Genomic DNA, 25,245 nt, shown 5'->3' with positions numbered 1-25,245 from the left:
AAAGCAACGTGAGAAAACAGGGTAGAGTTGCCCCGGCAAGTTTCTGAGACTGCAATACTTTACAGGAATAGGTAAACCCCCGTCTTTCTCCTGCAGAGCAGATGGTGGTTTCAAACAGCTGACCTTTCAGATCACATTGCAACTCATAACCAGTACACCACCAAACCTCCTGTGCCCTTCCTAGATGAGGTGAAAAAAAACAATATTTACTCCATCTGCTAGGTTTTTTGGTTTGTTAGTTTCCTTTTTCTCTCTTCAGAGAGCTCTTCGCCAAATTCAGGCCACCTGTTTTATGCTTCTGAGCATAGCACTATGATCCCCCACATTATTTACATATCAGAGAATATGTGATGAAGGTGAAAAGCTAATAGTGCTCTCAACTCTTTTCCATCGAATTGATTCAGACTCATAGTGACTCTACAGAGTAGAACCGACCCAAGAAATTTACACGGCTCTAAGTCTTTCAGAAGTAGAGGGCTTCATATTTGGGGAAGCAGTGGAGAGTTTTAACCACTGCACCACCAGGGTTCCCCATAGGGCTCTTATTTAATTTATTTTTTACACTTTTATGGGCACTTCTTCCACATATCATACAATTTAATGGTTGAATCGTGTCAAGGAGAACTGTACAGTTATCTACACAGGCAATTTTAGCACAAATTTTCTTCATTCTTGTACTCATTATTCATGTAATTATATTATTTTTCACCTGTGGGGAAAATATAAACAACAAGACATTCTCCAGTTGAAACCTTCTGCATGTATATTTCAGAGCCATTGATTATACTCAGTTATGCAATCACTATTGATATTCTTTTCCAAATTACTCCACCACCATTAACATAATCTTAATGTTCACAAGGCTCTTATGATGATTAAATTGTGAGTTTATATGACAATACAAAACATTTAAAAGTAGGATTTTAATGAGGTGCTGGCATTACTTCAGCTTACTAACCTCAGAGAAGAATGATGTCTCAGGCCCTTAAAATAGTAATTTATGAAAATCATAATTCAACTCAGTGAGGCAAGAATGATTGACTATATTGGGGGCTTTCCTCAGCATTACATTAAAAAAAGAACACTATAATGTCTGAATCCATACCCTAGATTTAAATTTGCTGGATATAAAAGATATACATAAATAGAAATCCCATCTTTCTTTGAGTATAACTATTTTTATTTCTAGCCAGGATCTTCACTGTTGTATTTCAATGGTTGAGTTGATGTTCATTTTGGTGCAATACGTGAAATCTTACTCCCAATTTAAGCTTTATTGCCTCTTTACTAAGACACATTGCCTAAAATATGATTAAATTTACTATAGTTAACTTTCATTGGCCTTTCTTTCCCTTGGAAACTTAAAAGACATGAACTGATATTTCCATACCCAAAAAGTATGCTATTTTACAAAAAAGCGCACAAATATTATTCCAAATAATGTGCAGGTATTATGTGCATCTGCCCTCTGTTTTCAAAATAGCATCGATTGCTAGTAATTTTTAAAATATTCTAAAATTTGAAATTAGACTCCAGTTCTTTCAAAGCACAACTTTTTCAGATAAGGCTTTTAACAATAATGGTTGCAATCCGTTCAAACCATGCCTTCACACTTAATCTCCATACACAATCTTTTTTTGTTTTTTTCCAAAGCTCTCCTCTAAATGTCCTTTACAAAGATGAAAAGTTTTCTACCCTACCCAAAATTCCCTTGATTATATATTAGAAAGAACTGACATTTTGCAGCAAGGTTTAGGAAAAGGTAACATAAGCAAACCTTCTGTGAAAACTGTTATACCAAAACCAAAAAAAATGACTAGATTTCCTGCTGATAAATAATGGATTATTTTTGTCATTTATGTTTACTCTCATTGAAACTCATAAATGACTTTATTGGTTTTAGTTAACACATTTCATTTTGCCCTGGGTAAAGATGCTTCTTTAGTAGAAAAGTGTTCATTTATAGCATTCAAAATCTTGAAATATAAACAGTGTTACTAAAGGGTAGAAAAGTAGAACAGCCACTTTCTCCCTGCCTGACACCCCACGTATGAATCTATTGTTAAATTCTATCATCACATTCCATCTATAAATGGCACTTTGAGCCAAGCCTCTATTTTGCATATATACCTTTAAACTTTAACATAATTAAGCATAAGACAGTAACTTAATGCTAGTTAAAATTTGTTACAACACAGGCAGCTTGTGAGTAATGCAAGTTGAAGACTTGCATAGATTCTGAATCCAATTCCAGAAAAGTAAATCAACATGATTTCTGCCCTATGAGTAAAAGGTGATGGGGATGTTATGTTGCTTGTTCACCAAATAAGACAACCGACAACCAGAAAAACACCAAAGCACACCTCTTCTAACCTTCTTAACCCTTCCACTGCCATCACCATGACTTCTACAAGTTTGTAATAGAGAACCATTTCTGTACTGAAGGTCACAAATTCATTTGGGGGGGTCACAGATAAGAACAATCCACTACCATTCGTCGATGCCAACTCATAGCAACCCTATAGGATAGGGTAGAACTGCCCCTGTAAGTTTCTGAAATCCTGGCTCTTTACAGGAGTAAAGTTTCTCTCCAGGAAGGGCCGGTGGTTTAGAACAACTGACCTTGTAGTTAGCAACCCAACATGTAACCATTTTGCCAGTGCGGCTTCTATAGATAGGACAGAGAGCGTAATGCATTCTGCAACCTTGAAAGCACTGATTCCTTAGGCAATTCCTCTAGTTCGTCTAGTTGTTGGTGTGTGCCATTGAATCGACTCTAACGCAGAGCACGTTTGGAGGACAGAGTGGAAATGCCCTGTGGAATTTCAGAGGCTGACACCATTATAGAAGCAGTCATTCACATCGTTCTCCCTCAGCGGCTGGTAGATTCGAACTTTTATCTTGACAAAATGCTTCTTTGATAGCTTCTTTTAGGCATAATCTCAATTCACATTTTTGTTGTTATAAAATGAACAGAATCAAGACAGTGAACCGATCACGCTTGTCAGCAGTGTTGCCATGTGGTTTTGATGCCCAGCCACTTTCTGGGTACATTTTTTTTCCCACCAGGAGTGCATCCTTATATCCAAAAAGAAAGGAAATTCTTACTTCTCTTTCTGTGAAAAAACCCACTGGCAGTAGACTTAGAGAAAACATGAGCAGGGGATTGGTGATACCATAGAGGGAGACAGGAAAGAGTAGTCTTGAAGTTTTTTTTTTTAAAGATGAATTTTAAAAATTCCAAACCAATAAAATGGATATTAAAATGAAACAAAAGCCAAGAAAATTACACTGAGTTGATTAATCATGAGCACTTCAAAAAGCAAGCTCCAGGGAGCCGGCATGATATTCTCAAAACTCATCATGTCAAATTGACCTTATTTCTGTTTTTTCGTGTCTATTTGAAGACAGGAGCCCTGGTTGGTGGTATAGTGGTTATGAGCTGCACTGCTAACCATAAGGTCTACAGTTTGAAACCACCAGCCCCTCCTCGGGAGACAGATGGGGCTTTGTATTCCCTTACAGATGCACAGTCTTGGAAACTCACAGGGACAGTTCTACCAGTCCAATAGGATCACTATGAATCATAATCGATTTGATGACAATGAGTTTGGTTTTTTACGCCCATAACAGGTACATCATTTGTTAATGTAATGATTAATATAGAACAGCTGTCAAGGCATCTGAAATTGACAAGTTACTATTACTTAAAATGAAATAAATGCTGATATTCTAAGATTCTCTTCTAGAAAGTCAAGACTGAAATGTCTATCAAACCCTTGCAGGCAAGTTCTGTATTGGATGAAAGGACATCGTTCATTAACCTTTAAGGTTGCATCTGAATCTAATGTTTTCAGAGTTGATCAGAAGGGAGTTGGCACCATGACCTAGAACCATCTATTTATTTAAACATCCTGTGTAATGCACTTTGGTTTATGTCCAATTGTATGTCTTTTTGAATATTGATTTTCATTTTAGCCAGGTGATAGGATTAAAACTTTAAAAATCAACTTAATTAAAAATAATTTACAGACAACAAACAGCATCCTTGTGAAATATCTAATCTGCAGAGATTTGCATCATGAAGCTAATGCTGCAATCAGTGTACAAAATATACCCCCAAAAAAGCTTCTTTGTGCCTTTTATAGGCCATTCTTCCTCCATCCTGGGGCCCAGGTAACCATTGATTGGCTTTATTTCTCTACAGAGGCATTTGCATTTTCTAGATTTTTATATACATAGAATCCTAAGAGGGTTTTTTTTTTTGTAGTCTAGTTTCTTTCACTCGGCCTATTGATCTTCAGTATCTTTCAGTAGTGTTATAAGTAGTAGTCTGTGTTATAAGTAGAAGCCTGTCCCTTTTTAATTGCAGAGTACTTTCTATCATATAGTTATACTACATTTTGTTTATCCATTTTCAATACATCTATAAATTAAAGGTCTTGCTCTGTCTCGTGTCTCCGTAAAACCTAATACCATTCGCCTCTCAGTCAATATTTTTTGGATTGTTTTCCAGCTTAAGGATGTTAAAAATAAAGCTGCTAACAATTAAATACTTATTCTTCTACCTACCCCTAAAAATCCTACTTTTGAAAGGCACACTAGATAAATAACCTCCCAGGTTGTGTATGCATTTGCTCGTTCGATTCATATTGGCCATTATCTTAGCTAACGAGTAAGTGGAGGACAAGTACCAAGGATAAATTGACCAGTTGTCAACTGAGTTCTGTGAGAAAGTCTTCGTTTCTAATATTCTTCCTTTTTTTTTAAATTAGGGGCTCATGCAACTCTATCACAAGCCATACATATGCATACATCAATTGTATAAAGCACATCCGTACATTCTTCGCCCTAATCATTTTCGAAGCATTTGCTCTCCACTTAAGCCCTTTGCATCAGGTCCTCTTTTTTTCCCTCCCTCCCACTCCCCCCTCCCTCATGAGCACCTGATGATTTATAAATTATCATTTTGTCATATAGGTCCGGCGTCTCCCTTCCCCCCTCCTCTGCCGTCCATCCCCCAGGGAGGAGGTCACATGCAGGTCCTTGTAATCGGTTCCCCCTCTCCAACCCACTCGCCCTCTACTCTCCCAGTGTCGCCCCTCACACCCCTGGTCCTGAAGGTATCATCCACCCTGGATTCCCTGTGCCTCCAGCTCCCATATGCATCAGTGTACAACCTCTGCTCTATCCAGACTTGCAAGGTAGAATTCGGATCATGGTAGTTCGGGGGGGGGGGGCGAGGAAGCATATAGGAACTGGAGGAAAGCTGTGTTCTTCATCGGTGCTACGTCGCACCCTGACTGACTCATCTCCTCCTCTAGACCCCTCTGTGAGGGGATCCCCAGTGGCCGACAATCTTTCTAAGGGGAAGATGTTTATCAGTTATCTTTTGCTTAAAAAAACAAAACCTGAAACTTAATGGATTAATACAAGTATCAGAAAGCATTTTCTGTCAAGTATCAGATATTTTATGTTTTATGGACTGGACCTCATCTGTGTTGAATACCTTTTCTTTTTAACAACTTTTTTAAAATGTAAAATCTCACACTTAGCTGAGGAGCTGTATGAAAATAGGCTGCGGGCCTGATCTGGCCCATAAGCCATAGTATCCCTGACCCCTTACAACAATAGCCTTTTTAATAGGACACCATTTGAGTGGCCTGCGACAACTCTATTGATCTTGATGGAGCTTGCTCATGGAATGGCTCTCATTTCTTATACGTTGGCAGGATGGCATCTAAGGTAACAGATATAGCTAGAACGATGAGTCTCATCATCCACCAGGCTAGCTCACACTTCTTCACATGGTGAACTTTCAGGTTTTTCATTGACCCTCTAGTGCACCAAGCATGATGTCCTTTTCCAGGGACTGCTCTCTACAGATAACATGTCCAAAGTACACGAGACAAAGTCCGTCAGCCTCTGTTCTAAGGAACATTCTCACTATACTTCTTTCAATACGGATTTGTTCTTTTAGAAGCCAAACACCATATTCTTCACCAGCACCGTAATTCCAATGCATTGATTCTTCTTTTGTCTTCCTTATTGATTTTTTTAACTTCCATGAGCATACAAGGTGATTGAAAATACCATAACATGGGTCAGATGCACCTTAATCTTCATCGCGACATCTTGTTCTTTAACACTTTAAAGAGTTCTTGTGCTCCAGATTTGCCAATGGAATATGTCCTTTAGAATATGCCAATGGAATATCTCTTTCTTTGTGCTTCCATGAACGTTGACTGTGGACCCAAGCACAATGATATCGGAGACAACTAGTATGCAAAAATGTCTCAGCATAGACTTTGTTGAAACATTTCAGCTGGTCAACTCCTGAAGCCTTCTGTTTCACCAAGGCCTTTGGTGCAGCCTGAACTTCTTCCTTCAGTACCATCAGTTCTTGAACGTATGCCACTTCGTGAAATAATTTGATGCCGACCACCTCTTTTTGTTACAGTGACTGTGTATTTCTTCGTTCTTTGCTGCTTCTTGCGTTGGTCAACCTTATCTCCAAGGAATCCTTCAGTTTCACAACGGGAAGCTTGAATTTCAACTCGAGTTCTTTCAGCTTGAGGGCCCCAAGCCTGATCTGCCTTTTCGGCTTTCGCACTCCACCTCTTTGCACATTTCATTTGACACTCTATTTTGTCCTCTCAGATTCTGTTTTGAAATTTTCTTTTCAGCTATTTTACTTCATCATTTCTTCCATTCACTGTACTCTATGTCCAAGCATAGGTTTCGGAGTCTTTTCTGACCTCCACTTTTGTCTTTTTAATGGTCTTTTGCTTTTGTCATAGATTATATTCTTGATGTCATCTCTCTCACAGATAAATAGGTCTTCTGTCATTAGTGATAAGTGCATCATATCTGATCTTGTGATAGTCTCTAAATTCAGGGGGATATGCTCAAGGCTATATTTTGCTTGTACGGATGTTAAAACATTTCTTCAGCTTCAACCTGAACTTGCATATGAGCAATTGATTATCTGTTCAACAGGCTACCCCAGCCCTGCTTTGTCTGATGGTTTTGAACTTCTCCATCATCTCTTCTCACCAGTGTAGTCAAATTGATTCCTGTGTATCCCATCTGGCATGATTCACATGTATAGACGCCATTTATGTGTTGAAAAAAGGTAATTGCAAGTCGTAGGTCTTATAAAATGAAAACGTGCAGTCAAAATTTTATCATGCAATTTCCCCCTTCATTTCTATCTCCAAAGTCATATTTTAGTTACTAATACTTCCTCTTTATTTTCATCATTTGAATTCCAATCATCAGTAATTATGAATGCATTTTGATTGGGTATTTGATCAATTTAAGACTGAAGAAATTGGTATAGAATTCTTCAATTTCTTCAGTGGTTGGTGTGTGAATTTGAGTAATGCCTGTATCAACTGGACTTCCTTATAGACATATGTACATATTATTCTATCACAGCATTATACTGCAAGATAGACCTTGCCACGTTCTTTTTGATGATGAATGTGATGTCATTGCTCTTGAATTGCTCATCCCCCGCATAATAAACCATATGACTGTCTGATTAAAAATGGCCAATACTAGTCCATTTCAGGGAGGAAGACGATGAGGCTCTCTACTCCCCTAAATTGAAACAGTCAAGGTAACCCACAGGGGCTTTTCTACTCTGTCCTGGAGAGTCGCTATCAGTTGGAATTCTCTCCATGGCAGTGAGTTTGGATTCTTTTTTTGGGGGGAGGGAAGAGATCCCATTTGAGCTCACTAATGTGTAAGGCATCGATATTTATGCATTCCATTTTACTTTTGAAGATTTCCTAGATTTATACTTGGAACATTCCATGTTCTGATTGCTAGATTCTGATTTTATCTGTTTGCAGCTGATTTGGTTTTGGTTTTGGTTTTTTCCTCTCTCTCTCTCTCTCTCTCTCTCTCTCTCTCTCTCTCTCTCTCTCTCTCATTTTGAGCCACGCCCTATCATGTAAGGAAAGTCCTGAAAGCTTTATTCCATCCTCATGATTAAGGTCTAGTCTACTGTGAAGAAGCACTTCTTCATTCACATTTTGAGGGTCTCCCTCCTGAGTGTCTCGCCTCCTAGCACTATATCTGGCAATTCTGGCAATTCTCCACTGTGATTCCGAAGGTTTTCAGTGGCTGATCCCTCAGAAGTGGGCAGCATATTCCTTCTTCATAGTCTCTTTCTAATCAGAAACCTGTTCACCACGGGGGACCCCGCTGAGATTTGAAGTCCTAGTAGCATCGCTTCTAGCAATCACGGCAACAGACAGATGAGTGGTGGGATCGGCTATTACCATTCTAGCTTTGTGAGTCATCGCTGTTGGAGAGAGCAGTGGGTTTGTAATTTCACAGCCAATGCTTGAAATACTGTTTCCACAGTCTGATGATTTTAAAATAAACAAGGACTAATTAGACATATAGTTAACTAAAAACACGGTCTTATCTGTGAATGTAATGAATTTTTCTTTGGTAATAGTGATGCTGTGATTAAATAGTGAAGCCTGCAAGATATTGACATTCTTTCCAATTAACTCTCCTAGTTGGTCATTCTTTTGAAAATAATTTTATATTCTTAAAGCCATTATGATTGTTATCCTTAATATGTTTAATATCATATTAGACCATCTAAATTGTTCCTACAGCTTGATAAGAATCTGTGGACATTTCCCCCCGTTTTTAAGTGTAATCACCGTACATGTTTATGAACACTGATTCGGATACATTTCCCAAGCATTTAATAAGATGAATTTACAGATACGAAGTACAATGGAACTCCTAACCCTTAAATGCCATCCTGTTGTGTCAGGCACACACCTGCCACATATCAATTTGCTGGCACACTACCAGGGTCTTCAAAGTAGGTCCCATTGTAGGATGAAAGCAGAAGGCTTATTTCTCAGTTTATGTTTTGAAGTGTATAGCTCAGACAGGCAACATGCAGTTGTGCATAGGAGCGTGAGCTACTTGTTACTCCCCTTGACAATACTTTTTGCAGCAATGTTCTCCCTTCTGCTGCGTGACAATAACACTGTGCCACTTGGAAGAAAAAGAAAAGGCTGAGTGATTCCTAGTATAGTCCCAAACAGCCACCCAAACAAACAGCTGGCAGAGATGACTCTCCACCCCACCCCCCGCTACCACCACTAGAAGCATATTATTAGCCCCTTCAGACTTGATGAGCGCCTCCCCAAATAGCTCCTCCTCCTGAATCTTCTCATCCCATTTTCAGTCACTGATCGGGAAATGGAACCATAAACTCTCTAACCATTTACTTCCACACCCTGGTGTACTGCTATTATATTTAGGCATAATTGTTTGATAGGCATCTTGAAACTGTCCATTTCTTTACTGAGTATAGCATTCATCCATTTTCCACTAAGCCGCAGTAAAAATTATATTGTATACATCACCTCAGTATGAACAATATACATCTTTCTACCTATCTACACGTGTGTGTGTATGTGACACTGAAAGAAATGTTTTAATGTATACAACAGTATAGTGTACAATGCATTCTCATATTTTTCTATTCTGTTCTATGTCACTAAAAACCAGTGCTGGTCACAATGCACTATCTATCATTCTCCATCTGCAGTTTGAGAAACATCATACTAGGTTTGATCCCTACTTGAGGCCAGGCCAGCAGAAAACAGCATTCTTCAATTGCTTGGCCTGCCTGCCCGCCCAGATGTTTGTTTTGACTTCCTTGTACTTTGGACATCATGCCCTTACCCTATGTAACGGCAATCACTGAAGGGATTTTATTGAAGCTATAGATCACGGAGTATTTTTTTTTCATCTGAAAATCCTGGCAATTACTGTTATTCAAATCTGCGAGTAAAGTTCAGGTTTGGCTTTACTTGATTTAAGGAATCACGGAGTGTCCCCAGGTCACAAACAAGATCCATTCCTATCTATCTTTAAGAATTGGTAAGTAAGTCGGGACAGGTGCATACCCTCCTTATTTAGCTTCTGAGAGCACGAAAAGGCTCGATGCGTTATTGGTGATTTAAAGTGGCACAGTCTGTCAAAAAATGGGAATGATTGTGATGAAGGATCTTTTACAAATAGGGGGTAGCCCCATCATTTCAAAGCCAGGCTTCAAAGTGGTTCTCTCCATACAGGCATGGCTGAGAAAGCTCAAAGATGGCAGCGCTTTGCGCAAACATGGCATTGAACTGTTCCGCTTTGAATGTGTGAGACTCCCTATAGTCCAAACTCACACATCAGGTTCCGGAAAGAGCTCACTGCACCTCTTTTGAGTCTCCCCATCCTAGATTTTGATCTATAATATTCCCCGCTCCAGTTACTGTGATGAATCACTCAAATTCTAAAAAGTCAAGAGTGACTCTGCTTTGCTCTTTTGACCATGACAGAACCCATTCAAAGCTCTGTAGCAAGAGGCAAATCGGAGCTATCTGTAAGCCGGGCATTCAGAACCCAGGGACTTTCAGTGTGCTCGTTCCCCATTGCAATCCGACTGATAAAATTGAGCATATCTTCATTTATTTGTTTTTCCTTTGGCAGCCAGAAAGTCCACAGCCAAATTATAGTCCTTTTTTTTTCCATTTCAAAATCTTTCATTGCAGCAAATGCATTTATTTTATTTTAGCTTGTTGATTAGAATTATGGTGAAAAAAATAAGAAGTCTGCAGGACAGACGGGAGCAGGGTCTTATGGCAGGGCCTGCACCCTGGGCTTAATTAGCTGTCTTCTTTGGTTTTACTTGTCTGGTCCCACTTGGCCCTACTCTGGAGGATGCTGGGTGCTGGGGCTCCCGGCAGCAAATCTTTTTTTTTTTTTTTTTAAGCAGCAAATCATATATATGTCTTTAAAATTTTATTGTGGTGATATGTGTAATAAGCCTTTTCCTTTTTTACAAACATACACTTCAGTGACCTTAATTACATTCACCATGTTGTACAACCAGCACCATTACCTAATTCCAAGTGTTTTATCACCTTATGCAGAAACTCACTATGAAACAATAGCTCTCCATTCCCCCAGACCGGATGATCACTGATATACTTTTATCGGTATGCACTCGAAAAGGCTTCCTTTTCAATCTACAGTTCAAGGAATTTTGACAACTTGAATGCAACTCTGTCGCCAGCATCCCAACCAAGAAACAGAACTTTCCCAGCCCCTAGAAGTTCCCCGCTGGCCCTCCACCCTCTAGGATCTTGATCTTTTGAATTGTCCTGACCTGGTTTTTGTTTTTATTTTATCTAATAGGAATCATACAGCATGTACCTTCTTATAGTTGGCTTAAAAAAAAAAGGGTGCAAGGTCAGCAGGTCAAAACTCCCAGCTGCCTGCTGTAAAGAGCTGCAGTCTCAGAAACCTGCCCAGCAGTCCAAATCCATGTGATGGCAGTGAGCTTGATCTCAGTCGGCCATTCAGACTGTTGTATGAAGTTAGCGATTTTTCGTTCTCATTGCTTTGTCAGAGTCCATGGGGCGAATAGGCTACAGTGATGTATTCTGCTGTTGATCAGCATTTGGTACCAAAAGAGGTTGTAAACATGAGTGGGTTCTGAGCTGGGCTGCCAACTGCAAGGTCAATAGTTTGAAATCACCTCCCACTCTTTGGGAGAAAGGTAAGGCTGCCCACTCTCGTCAAGATTTTTAGCCATGGAAAGCCAAGGGTAGTTCAATGCTATCCTGTAGGGTTGCTCTGAGTTACAATCAACTTAATGGCAGTGGGTTTGGTGTGGTTTTCACTTTAGGATGTACAGCTGTTCAACATTCTGCCAAATAGTCTTACAAAATGGTTGTACCAATTGACACTTATAGTAGCAGATCACGAGGGTGCTGTGGTCATTGCCCAGTGTCCCCGACACTTGGAGTAGTTTTTCTCTCTCATTTTGGTGGCCATTTGGGCTAAATTATCACAACGATACCACGCTCTGATGTCAAGTCCATGTTCTAACTTTTCCTCACTTCTTCACTTGTTTCTATTGGTTTCCTTCCTCTTGAATTGTATCTATTAATTTTTAAGCTTGTACATTCTTATAAATTGCCTTAAAGCCTTTGTGGAATGACGTGCGGTATAAATACCTACATTCGAAAACCCCAAATTTCAGCTAGCTGTGTCATTATCACAATATCCTAGCTGTTTCTTTTCCTGCGGCCCTCACATCCAATTGATTGGAAAAAATAAACCCAAGCCCAAAGCCTCTGTCTCTTCCAGCATAGACCCATAGGGCCTCCAAGGCCATGAATCTTCCTGAAGCTCACTGCCACCTCTTTCGCCCAAGGAGCAGCTGGTACACTTAAACAACTAACCGTCTGGTTCACAGCTGGGCACGTAACCTTCGTGCCACTCAGTCTCCTTTCTCTCTGTCTTGAATTCAACCTGTATGCTGATTTCCAGGATTACTTTCTTAGACTTGTGTCCTCTCTTAAAGGGTCTTTTGTAATAGTTCCATCCCTCATTCTTTTTTCCCCATTTTTATTTCTTTTCATCACAAATTTAATTCTATTTTTAAAAGGTCTTCAAAATCCAAGTGGTGCCAATTTTTCCCCTCCATACACAATATACATCAGACACATCACTCACCTAACTGCTATCCAGTCCGTTTTTCAACTCATAGCAACCCTATAGGGCAGAGTAGACCTGCCCTGTGCGATTTTGAGACTGCACAGGAATAGCACATTTCACCTTCCTCCCACAGAGCAGCTGCTGGGTATGAACTGCTGACATTGCCGTGAACTGCCGGACTTGTAACTCTCTAAGCTTCCAAGTCTCCTTCCTCATATGAAAAAAGGTTTCTACATCTTTGTCCAGATATATGGGATGAGAGTGGGTCAGGCTGTGATTCCTGTAATAGGATCTCTTTAATATTAAATCATGAATGTGATCTGATACCATAATGGGAATAGTTTGTTTTCTGCCTATTAGCCTTCTGAGATATACAGTCCAATATTGACCCAGTACATTTTTGAGTCCCTAAAACATATAATCTTATTTCATAACACAGCAGTATGCTAACATAGAAAATCAGTGCCTTAGTAAATTATTAATAGGAGAGATTATCTCATAGGGTCAGTTGAAGAAATTTGCTTCAGCTCTTTGTAACTAATGCAAAACAAAACATATATACTATATGTACGAAAACTGGGGATTTAAGCTGAACAAGTTCTTCATTGTAATGCATGTTCCCATTCTTGAGAAGGCAAGTTAACCACTTTTCTTATTGCTTCTTTGTTGTTGTTTTGAAATTTCTGTACGTATAACCTATTTGCTCTTATGCCGAGTCACATATGAATCTACCTTCCTCACTTAGACTGTAAACACCGTAAGGACAAGGCCATATTTCCTGTGGATCCCCCCCCTCAGTAGAAAACCTGATTACAACAAGGAAGGTTTATGTATCTCTATGTCACCCTCCAAACACCTCCTAGTTATCACTGTCCTGACTGTAATGGAAAAATGAGAAGAGTTTGATAGATAACCAAAGACATATGCAAGTGTTTCCGTGAGCCTACCAGGATTGCAACCACTCAATAAAAATGAATGTAGGGAAATAGTTCATAAACTTCATTTAGATGTAATGAAGGCAAAAAGACATTCTTGGAAATTTGTGGCTCAATCAAAATTCCTTCTATCCATACTTCCCATTCATCTTGAAAACAATGACCTGGCAAAATTAGCCGGAGTGCAAGAGTCAGCCCTTGGTAAATGATTGATTGGTGAAATCAGTTTTTACCTCTCCATCCGGGTGCATAGGATCTTTCTCCCCTATTCAAAAACCCAAACAAAGCAATTCAGTGCCATCCAGCCCAGTCTGACGAATTGTGTCTGGAGGACATGGGAGAACTGCCTCCGAAGGTTTCTGAGGCTGTAAATCCTTATGGGAGCAGACTGCTACACCTTTCTCCCACAAAAGAGGCTGGTGGTTTCAAACTATTGCTCTTGCAATGAGCCGCCCAGCATACAACCCACTTCGCCACCGGTGTGCCTTCGCCTCTCCAACCCTGAACCCAAGCCGAACTCCCTGCCAGGAGTCCTGTCGGACTCTCCCACTGTCTCCCATGAAACCCAGGTTTACTTCTTCTCTCATGACTCCAAGATTCTGGTCTCGAATAATGTGAAATTGAGTACATTGTTGTTTGTTGGTTGGTTTTTCGAAGAATTTCACAATTATGTATTTTTTGTATTATCTGCTTTTATTACTTGGGATTCATACATCTATCAAATCATTCCACAGTTCATGCATGAACCCACTGAAAAAATCCATGGGCACTGGGACCATTCTGACTCACCCAACAATAACCCACTGCCATTGAGTCAATTCTGACACATGGGTTTCCGTGGCTCTAGGGCTTTATGGGATGCTATAGCCTCTTCTTTCCCATAGAATGGCTGGTGAGGTTAAATTGCTGATCTTAGGTCTAGCATCCCTCCTCGGAACCCACTATTCTGCCAGTACTCCTTATTTTGACTCTTAGTGTCCCTACATCGGGTTTCTGAGACAGTAAATATTTTATATGGACAGACAGCTCATTTTTCTACCTCAGAATAGCTAGGGATTTGAACTGCCAACCTTGTGGTTAACAGGTTCATACTTAATCCACAGGGCCACTAGGAATCTTTAATTTGTGTCAATAGTACTTAACATTTTAATCTCAGCCCAAAAGAGAGATAGTAAATGGTATACATTTAGTGCTTATCTCCTACATGTGGTTTGTAATTAATTTGGGGATCAAAAAATATTTTTACTGACTTGTTTCTTACTAAAAAAGGAGACCTGGTGGCACTATTGGGAGGGCATTGGACTGCTAATCACAAGGCCAGTGGTTCAAACCCACCAGCTTCTCTGGAAGAAAGACCAGAAAGAGGTACCATGCTACCAGTATCAGAAATCATACATATCTATATCCAATTTATGGTGACCCTATATAAGGCTTCCAAGGCTCTAAATCTTTATGGGAGCAGATAGCCTCAAGGACCCCATTGTTTTAAACCACTGACCTGGCAGTTAGCAGCCGAAAGGTTACCCAATATCGCCACCAAGAGTCCTTCAGAAACCCTAGGGTTATTGTGAGTCAGAATCCACTCCAGGGTTGGATTTGGTGTTTGGTTCCTAAAAGTTTAAACAAACAAACAAACAAACCCCAAAGGCAGAACATTTCCATTTGCAAACTGCTAAAGAGGAAAGACTGAAAGTCTTGGACCTTTCCTTTTCCCACATACAGCAGTCTAACGTTACAGAGGTTATGCGTTAATTGAGTTCAGCCTACAGTCCTAACAGAACTGGGTTTTCTTTTAAAGAATCATACCTGCATGACAGGCTGCTTTGCATTAACATGGCATTCCCTGGCCTTCAAATCACTTTCATCGTAATTATATCATTTGACCCACACATGGCCCCATTTGGTATTATTATCTGAATCTTACAGGTGAGTCAACAAAGTCCCAGAGGAGTTCAGTAATCGCCTCTGAAGGGTTAAGTGACTCACCTCTAAAGGGCAGACTTGGTCTGGATGCGGGCGGCCCCTTGACCTTCATGCCTAGGCTGGCAGGAGATTAAGAAAGCTCCATTTACTAGACCCTGTTTCTTGAAGATATTCGTCTCATAGGGGAGAAAGACAAACTAACTGGTATCTTCGTTTTTTAGTATTTGAACATTAAGTTGTCCTTATCTGCTTCAACTTAGGATGGCTTCCTTGCTCCCTTAATTGACTGGTAATTCCTTTGTTTACTTCTCTCCAAAGCTCAAGAACCCAGTCATAAGTATTAAAAATGGTTACATTAGCATTTAACTTTTTAAAATGAAATTTGAGTATTTCAAAAAGGGGTAATTTAGGCAGGCTTGTATGTAGAATTTTGCATTTTAATTAAAAAGACGCAAAATGAAATGAACCTCTGACAGTAACCGATGACTACTCCTAAAAGCTGTGTTACGATTTGATATATGCTCAGTATTTTCTTGTGGATAATAAGTCCTCCGGCTTGTTTCAAGCAACGTGACAGGGACCAAAACAATTAAAAAAGACAAAGCTGCTCTTTTAAATCATATGCTCATGAATAAAACGGGGTTGTGAATTATTTCCAAAGAAGCAATTGACAAAATCTAAGTAAATCTCTCTAAGAAGGAAAGCCTTTTCCCCTGAATATGCGCCTTAAGCCTCGATCCTTGTTCAATGAGGACTCTTTAACAAATAAATATTTACAAAGTGTGAGGTACAGACTGTGTGTGCTTCCTAAGGCCAAGGCATATTGTTTAAAGAAAAATTTAATAAATTTCTCTCCCCTGAAATGCACTAAAATAAGAGAATAACTTTGAAAAACGTTCTCTCTTGTAGCCGACTGCCCATTAATCATTCTTTAGATAATATTGGCATGGCCTGTTTTCAGGTCGCAAGAATTGTAATCTCTAGATTGTTCAGGAAAATCTGAGAGCATTTATGGATGAAGAAAACAATAAAATCTGGTGCAGTGGAATTTACCTCGCCCCCCCCACCCCCACCATTATGAAGCCAAAAAGACGGACATATTTCCATTTTTCCCCAGTGAAATTCTTCACATGGTAAATGGTTTGATTGAGTAGATCAACGAGTTAATATACTTGTGAGTTGAGAAGAGACTGGATTTCCTTTTACTTTATTTTATTTTTTAAGTGTGATGTGTGGGAGGAAGGTAGAAAGAGGCCCTAGAATGAATTCACTAATTGGGGTTTTCACCTGCTGTGAGTCTAATCGAATACAAAGCCTTATTTGTAGCTGAAGAGAAAGGGAGATTATGCAGAGTGTCAGAATTTCTGCCTACTTTTGAAATTCCTGTTATTTGGCACAATTGGTTGGGAAAGGCAGACAAATAGTTACAGCTTCGAGCTGTTGTTAAGGTAGACCAAGAATGCTGCATTCAGATAGATGGGAGCCACCTTAATCAGTTATCCAATTTGTACGCAGGAGGGAGTTAGTGTGGTTTTATATACTGGGGGTAGCGCTTTAGTTGGCAGGCTAATAGGTAGCCTGGATGCTTTCCCATGAAGCAACCACCGGTCCAGGAGGTTAATGAAGTGTGGCTTTATTTTAGTGAAGATGCCAAATTTCACATCCTCTCAGATGTTTGGTTTGACATAGGTGGCCCTGTGAGGCCTTAAGAAATCTTATTAAAAGAAAACTGCAGGAGATGGGAGCCGAGTTCCACTTTCTCTGGAACCTGTTTGGTGAAATCTCCGGTTTATATGGCAGCTGGCTCAGAGAACTTTCCTCTGCCTGGCTTACCCTGCCTCCCTGCCACCTTGGAAGGATTCGGAAAAATAGGCTTTTGTGGAGGAGTGAAGTGCTCAGTATCTGAATGTAAAGGCCTCTTCAGTTACTGGTTAATGTGGTCTGGCGGGATATTCTTATATCCCGAAGATGCTGGTTTCAGGCTGATCTAGAAAGATGGTTAGACATATTTTAATGAGTCTGCCATGGTGGTATCTGCCATGACTAGCATTGATAAACCATTTGTTACGTGTCTCATTCAGTGTTCAGGGCTAATGCCTGTATGATGCAAAGAGAAACAGAGAATCCTTATGTGTTTACTGGATACCCAATGTAGGAATTTTACCAGAAATGGTTTATTCTGCTTAATTGAAACAGTACCCATAATCCAAATGAATTGTTATGCAATAATGCCAGTTATACTTCAGATTGGTTGGGTTGAGGCGAGGAGTAATTCAGATAGTGACTCTTAGCAAGGCTGGACCCTAGCGAGTGGTGAAATCCCTTTGGGCAAACCCCATGTGGACTGCCCATTGCAACTCAATCCTTAACCTCTTCTTCCCGCTTTCTGCTCCTCCTTTTACACTGGTGAAACCAGGCTCATCATGACGCTACAAACAGTCTGGAAAAGGAAAGCATGTGTTTGTGGAAAGTAGAAGTGACTCGCTTTTGCTCTTGCCCATTCATACCCTCAGTTAGGCAGGCTCATCCAAACCCAAGAACCCTGTGACACTGACATAATTCCAGTACGTTCCCTCCGAGCTGCATATGTCCAGTGGGCACTCACTTCCACTGCATACTGGCACCACACACTCATCATGTGCCAAACCAAATTCATCATCTCTCGCCTGGTCCTCTTCCACGGAAATCTGCTCCACCCTACTGGAATTGCTAACTTAATGAATGCTATCCATCCAATCCTGAGAGTCAACTTAGGATAGGGGTCTTCAACTTGTCTGCATATTAGTGTCAGCTGGAGAACCTTCATAACCCCAATATCCCGGAGCAATTAAATCAAAATCTCCAGGTAGTAAGACCCAGGTATTCAGTGGGTAGGGTGATTCCATGGGCAACCATGCTCAAGGACTACTATCCTAAGCCTTAACTTTCTTCAGTTCATAGATTCCATCAGTCAAGCATTCTGTAATGTCTACTGTATTTGATCATTTTTGCATCCCCTGGATCCTAGTGGTGCAGTGATAAAGTGTTCAGCTGTTAATCTAAAGGACAATGGTGCAAACCCACCAGCCCCTCTGTGGGAAATCTATATGGTGGTCAACTGTCATAAAGATGTATAGCTTTGGAATCCATCATCCTATAGGATCTCTGTGTCCAAAGCAACTAAAAGACAGTAAGTTTGCAGTTAATTCGGGTGACATTGCTATAGTTCAGATTCTCAGCATACTGTAACAGTCTCTATATTCCAAATCTGTTTTCTATTCCAGTCCCATGCAGTAGCCCAAGGGATCTTTCCAAGAGGCACAGTTGATGGAACCACCAACCCAAACAGATTGCTTTTGAGTAGATTTTGATCCCTAGGCACTGCAGAGTGGGGACCTGCTCCTGCAGTGCTTCCAAGGCTATAATCTTTATGGAAGGAGCCTTGGAGGTTAAGCACTTGGCTGATCACCTAAAAGTCAACGGGACTCAAATCAACCCGTTGTTTCATGGGAGAAAGTCTTTGCTGAAAAGATGGACAGCCTTGGAAACACTGTCGAGCAGTTCTTCACTGGTCCAGGGCCATAATGGGTTGGAATCAATTCTGTGGCCATGGGTCGTGGTTTGGGGTTTATTTGTTTCATCTTCGCATTGCTTCGCGGCCTTTTGGCTAAGATCAAGTGTAGTTTAATCTTTACAGAAGCACAATGCCACATCTTTCCCCCACTGAGTGGTTGGTGGGTTTGAACTGCAAACCTTTTAGTTAGCAACTCAAAGCTTCACCACTGTGGCCCTTCTTTAAAAAAAAAACACTCTTCCTCATCATTCAGGTAGGTAGTCTCTGGGTGGCATGAGCAGTTAACAGGCTTGGCTGTTAATCAACAAACTGAAGATTCTTGCCATCCAGGGGCACCTTGGAAAAAAGGCCTGGTGATCTACTTTTGGGAGCAAAAATAGCTACAGAAACCGGATGGATCCCATCCCAACTCTGAAGCCATGCATCATAAAAACTGAGCAATTACTTTTTTTTAAGAAATAACCTTTTTTTGTGGTTGTTTCCTTTTTTTTTTTAATCTTTCAAGATATAGGACACAGGTCAGTCGTTCTCAATTTGATAATGCCTTTAGTTGCCATCCTGACATTCCGTCCTAAAGAATGGGAAGCACAACTGCATTTAGTCTCTACTACCACGCCTGCTATGACCACCCCACTTCCCACACGGCTTTGTGTTTGTTGGTTTGCCTTGCTCCACAGCCAGTCTGTAAACTCCTTGAAGGCCTACAGGAGGAGTTTCTTATAAATATCTGTTCAATGAAGAAGAGTGGTTACTTTTTAATGCCAACTAGTGGAGCTCTGGGAGAAAGACAAGGTTTTCTGCCCTTGTAAAGAATTACAGTCTCAGAAACTCCCTGGGGGCAATTCTACCCAGGCGTATAAGGTCAATGTGAGTCAATATTGACTTGATAGCCGTGAGTGGTGCTCTCTTCTCCATCTCCCACTCAGTCTGTTGTCCCTAAGAGAATGGCGTTGTTTGAATGAAGCTATAAGTCTCAAGTTCATCAGCATCCTGACAGACACAGTATTTACAAAGGGGTTCTTGAAGACAATGTGGTGAAGAAACAATTTCCATAGATCTGGAAAAGGTAGGAGAAAGCACAAGGACTGGTGGCTATGTTGAGGCAAGAAGAACAGGAATCCATTGTCAACTGTTGGCCCAGCCTAGAGAGGAGAGGGAACGGCTTGGAGAATGCTGTCTCTGTAGGAAACAATGGTCTCAGCCCGCTACCCTTCCATACAGTTCCTCGTGTGGTGGTGACCCCCAACCATAAAATTATTCTCGTTGCTACTTCATCACTGTCATTTTGCCACTGTTATGGATTGTCATGTAAATATCTGATATTCAGGATGTATTTTCATTGTTACCAATTGGACACAATTAAAGCATCCTGATGAATCACAAAAACAATATGTCACAAAAACAATATGTCATTTTATATTGTGAACTATTTCTTTCTAATGACAAATCAATGAAATGCTGTCTTGAAGCATGGTGTAGCATGGGGCACAGCCTTCATGCAGGGTACTCTCGTATGTGGGAGTAGCTGCATGTGGGCGGACCTGGCTGGAGATGGATAGAGGAGCAGTGTCTCGGTTGGAAAATTTGTTTTCCAGTGGTCTTAGGTGACCCCTGTGGAAGGGTCTTTGGACTCCCAAAAGGGTCTTGACCCACAGGCTGAGAACCCCTAGTCTAACCAGCCCTGTGACTGTGAGAAAAAGAATGCAGCTGTTGTCAGGCCCCAGGCCATCAGGATATAGCCTGGGGGGTAAATACCAAACCCAATTCTCCTCTTGACCTTTAATCTCTGCTTAGTAACTTCCTTTCTGCTCCAAGTGCAAAGAAAGACAAAGGGCTCGAGACCCCTGCTGATGCAATAGAGAGAGATTCAGCCTTTCCTGGCACCCTGCAGTTTGGAGAAGGGCTCTGAATCAAGTTGGAGAGGAAAATGGAGAAATCTCTAACCCGGTCCCTTAGGTAAGACAGTTTCTAGTTTCTCTAAGGTGACTACAAACCTTACACGGTTCAAAGACTGTCTTTTTCAGTCTGACAACATTTATTGAGTCACTTTTCTAGACCTCTCCCTTCTCATTCTTTCTTTGCCTCTCTTTCTAGCCAATTGCCTTCTCTTTGCTCTTAGTAATCAGTGAGGTCATTTCAGAGCACACCAGAGAGCTCTGGAAGCTCAATGGTGAAGCCCTTGGCTGCTCCTCAAAAAGGTTGGTGGTTTAAACCAACCGGGGGCACTACCGGGCAATCTGTTCCCCTAAAGAGAAGAGCCTAGAAAATCCAACAGAACAGTTCTACTCTGTCACACGGAGGCTATTACAAGTCTCGGAGCGGCACAATAGCATGGCCCTGGGAGCCAGACTTCCTAATTCCCAGCCTGGCATTGATGCATTCTAGCCATGGGGGAGGGGCAAGTAGCTCAGAGAACATTTCCAGAATCCATATTTTGAGTTGTAGTTTCTGCTGCCAGAGCTGCAGGTTCCTTTCATGTCTGTGACTATAAAGAATAATCATCACTAGAGGAGTCAGGGGTCATAGTGGGTTCTGAATTGGGCTACTAACTGCAAGGTCAACAGTTTGAAACCACCAGCCTCTCCAAGGGAGAACAATGAGACTTTGTATTCCAGTAAAAATTTACAGTCTCAAAAATCCACAAGGTAGTTGACTCTGTCCTATAGAATTTTTATAAGTGAAAAATCAACTCAATGACAGTGAGGTTTTGTTTGTTTGTTTGTTTGATAAATAATTAGGAAACACAGTGGTTAAGCACTCCACTGCTAAGCAAAAGGTCAGCAGTTGAACTCCCCAGCCTTTCTAGAGGAGAAAGGTGTGACAGTCTGCTTTCTGTTAAAATTACAGCCTGGTAATCCCCATGGGATCAAATCTGCTCTGTCCTATAGGGGCAATATGAGTTGGAATCAACTTGATAGCAATAGAGTATAAATAATGAATATATTACCACACACGACATCATAACATGTTTTATATGTGAAATAATGACATTTCCATTATTTTCTTCTATAACTGCCATATCCTAATGAGCAAAATTTATCATCTGACTGAAATTGACAATAAAATAGCTTGTGATGCCCATGTCACTTCTTAATAATACTTTGACTATTTTCATTTCTAAAATAACATCAAGATTTGGGAAAAAGTCTTCAAGAGACTGTAACTCCAGCTTAAAAAAATAATTTAAAGATGTATTTTTGAGGATTGCCATCTGTCAAATTAAAAAAAAAATCTGAACAGTTATTTCTTTTTTCACATTCTTTTTTTTTCTTCCAAGGAATTTTCCTCAGTTGTTTTCAGATTTGATTCTGAGAAAATAAACTTTGGTATTTCTATTTTTGAAAGATATATCATAACTCCTGGACCTTGAAGAGGCTAATTCACACGTGTACACCCAACAGAGAACCAGGAAAGGAGGAGAAAGACAACACATCACCCCACAGCACCAAACCAGTTGCCATCCAGTCAATTCTGACTCTTGGTGACCTCAAGTGTGTGTCAGAGTAGAGCTATGCTCCAGAGAGTTTCCAGTGGCTGATTTATTGAAAGTCGATCACCAGGCCTTTCTTTGAGGGTACCTCTGGGTGGACTTGAACTTCTAATCTTGGGGTTAGCTTTCAAGTGTGTGGATCATTTTCACCACCTAGGAACCACCTCTTATTACATACATGTTGCAAGTTCTTAGCTAGCAGATTTCAAATACTTAGACACTTCAATATTTTTAGTTAATTGATCTTGAATACAAAGTTCTATGCTTTGGAGATTGTATCTTCTTATTGAAATAAACACACAAAATTTGACGTGATTCTACATATTGGTACCAGGATTACTGTCACTGATTAATTGTAAAAACCACTACTTCCATATCACAGGACATGACACTAGCCTGCCTATTCCAGTGAAAGATCTAGACAGACCTAAAATCTACTATTTGGTCAAGGTAAAACCTTATCCAAAGCTAATCCTAATGAGTCACACTCAGACTTTAACAGCTGCCTTCAAAATTGCTCAAGGAAAGCACTACTTATGAGTCAAAATGCCAGAAGTGTTATATTTGCTTTAAAATAAAAATGCCAACTATCCCCACCTGCACATATTTGTAGCGTTTGCATTTACATTTGTATGTGGCCCATCAAGGGCACTGGTGAAACCTGGCACCCTACTTCCCATTTGTTCACAACTGTCATTTTGTGCCCCTTTTGCCAAGCTGTCTGCAGTTCAAAACATTTGATGGGCAATAATATTAAGCCAACAAAATAAAAAGAGAGAGAGAGAGAGAGAGAGAGAGAGAGAATATGTGTAAATGGTGGAAAATCCTTGTGGTGATTTAGATTTGCTTGTTTTTAGAAAGCTTTTTTGATAGCCAAATTCCAAACTCACTGCCATCAAAAAGATTCTGATTCAAAAGGATTCTGACTCAGTGAGTGTCCCAATGGAACCGTGTAGTACTACCTCTGTGACTTTCAGAGACTGCAACTCTTTTGTCTTTTGATAAATCATCTCATTGGGGGCTCATACAACTCTTTTTCTTCTTTTTAAAAAATCAATCTACCATTTTATTAGTAAATAGTTGTATTTGCACATAATCCACATTATCATAAAACTCAATTGTTCAATCATATAATTTTTAATCATTTTATTGGGGGCTTATCCAACTCTTATCATAATCTATACATACATCAATTGTGTAAAGCACATTCGTACATTCGTTGCCCTCATCATTCTCAAAACATTTGCTCTCCACTTAAGTCCTTGGCATCAGCTCCTCATTTTCCTCCTCCCTCCCGGGTGCCCCCTCCCTCATGAAGCTCTGATAATGTATAATTATTATTTTGTCATGTCTTACACTGTCCAATGTCTCCTTTCACCCACTTTTCTGTTGTCCATCCCTCAGGGAGGTGGTTATAGATAGATCCCTGTAATCGGCTCCTCCTTTCCACCCCACCATCCTTCCACCCTCCCGGTATGGCCACTCTCACAGCTGGTCCTGAAGGGATAATCTTCCCTGGATTACTTGTGTTTCCAGTTCCTACCTGTGTACATCCTCTGGTCTAGCCAAATTTGTAAGATAGAATTGGGATCATGATAGTGGGGGAGGAGGAAGCATTTAGGAACTAGAGTAAAGTTGTATGTTTCATCATTGCTACACTGCACCCTGACTGTCTCCTCCCCACGACCTTCTGTAAGGGGATGTCCAGTTGCCTACAGATGGCCTTTGAGCCCCCACTTCGCACTCACCCTCATTCCCAATATGATTTTTTGTTCTTTGATGCCTGATCCCTGTTCCCTTCGTCACCTTGTGATCACACAGGCTGGTGTGCTTCTTCCATGTGACTTTGTTGCTTCTGAGCTACATGGCCGCTTGTTTACCTTCAAGCCTTTAAGACCCCAGATGCTATATTTTTTGATAGCCGGGCACCATCAGCTTTCTTCACCAAATTTCTTTATGCACCCATTTGTCTTCAGTGATCTTATCGGAGTGGTGAGCACACAATGATATGATTTTTTTGTTTTTTGATGCCTGATGACTGATCCCATCTACACCTCATGATCACACATACTGGTGTGCTTCTTCCATGTGGGCTTTGTTGCTTCTCAGCTAGATGGTCGCTTTTTTATCTTCAAGCATTTAAGACCCCAGACACTATGTCTCTTGATAGCCGAGCACCATCAGCTTTCTTCACCACATTTGCTTATGCACCCGCTTGATCGTGTAGGGAAGGTGAGCATCATGGAATGCCAGGTTAATAGAGCAAAGTGTTCTTGCGTTGAGGCCGAATGTCCATCTGCTAGCTTAATACTAAACCTATAAATATATGCATATAGATCTATTTCCCCATCATCATATATAAATATATTTACATATGTACATGCCTGTACTTAGAACTTTGTAAATGCCCATTGCCTCCTAGTTCCTTCCTCTATTTCCTTTTGCTTTCCTCTTGTCCCACTATCATGCTCAGCCTTCATTTGGGTTTCAGTAATTCCTCTCGGTTACATTACCTTCGATCAAGATCTTCCAGACCTCCTATACCCTCCTTGCCATCGATTTTTGGATCACTTGTTGTTCCCTTGTCCCTGGGGTTGTTAAATACCCACTTCCTTTCTCCCGCCTCCCCCTCTCTGATGTGCCCTCCCAGAATAGTAGGTCCGTTTTTATCTCCTCCTGATTGTTTATCCTGCCTACCTTATCTAGATAGACCTGCAGAAATAATAGTATGAACCAAAAATAAGACATAGCAAGCAAACCAACAAAAGAAAACAAAACAATAACAAAAAGCCAACAACAACAAA

The 25,245-nt window shown here is 40.5% G+C and overlaps 1 protein-coding gene across 3 annotated transcripts in view; it reads left to right on the top strand.

Annotated features, from left to right (window-relative positions):
- The window catches only part of DMD (dystrophin), a 730,751-nt gene that overhangs the window by 542,295 nt on the left and 163,211 nt on the right, over positions 1 to 25,245 (top strand). The gene's annotated exons all lie outside the window — the stretch shown is intronic.

The sequence above is a fragment of the Tenrec ecaudatus genome, chromosome X (genome assembly GCF_050624435.1).
Source record: "Tenrec ecaudatus isolate mTenEca1 chromosome X, mTenEca1.hap1, whole genome shotgun sequence".
Taxonomy (NCBI): Eukaryota; Metazoa; Chordata; class Mammalia; order Afrosoricida; family Tenrecidae; genus Tenrec; species Tenrec ecaudatus.
Note: the sequence above shows the minus strand (reverse complement) of the source record. Positions and strands in the feature narration are given on the sequence as shown.